The sequence below is a fragment of the Strix aluco genome, chromosome 2 (genome assembly GCF_031877795.1).
Source record: "Strix aluco isolate bStrAlu1 chromosome 2, bStrAlu1.hap1, whole genome shotgun sequence".
Classification (NCBI taxonomy): domain Eukaryota; kingdom Metazoa; phylum Chordata; class Aves; order Strigiformes; family Strigidae; genus Strix; species Strix aluco.
The window spans coordinates 36,125,301-36,125,717 of NC_133932.1; positions in this window are offsets into that span (position 1 = coordinate 36,125,301).

The following is a 417-nucleotide window of genomic DNA, read 5'->3' on the forward strand; positions in this document are numbered from 1 at the left end:
TGAGCATAACCTTTGCTGGCATGGAGGCTGACTTGTGTGCTGGAGCCTGGCCGAATGCAAGTTCCCCAAATGCCACTGGACTAGATGGAAATGTTCTTACTAACCCTAATGCACCTTCAGTCAGGACCCCCAGCAAAAAATGGCAGGACTGAGCCTAAGAAATGAGTACATTTCATTACATGGCATTTGGGGATAGGATTCTAGAAATGGTTTTTGTGATCTATATAATCCATAGATTGTACAGGATGCTAAATCTGCTAGAGCTAAATGTCCATTCTGTGACAAATTCTGCTACTTTTTAAAAAAATTTTTTAAATAAAAGTTCAACATCAAGTGTCTAGTTTTGTTCTATTATCGACATTTTTAAAAACCCAATTCTGAACCTCTGAGATGGTTTGTTTCCATTATGATACATCA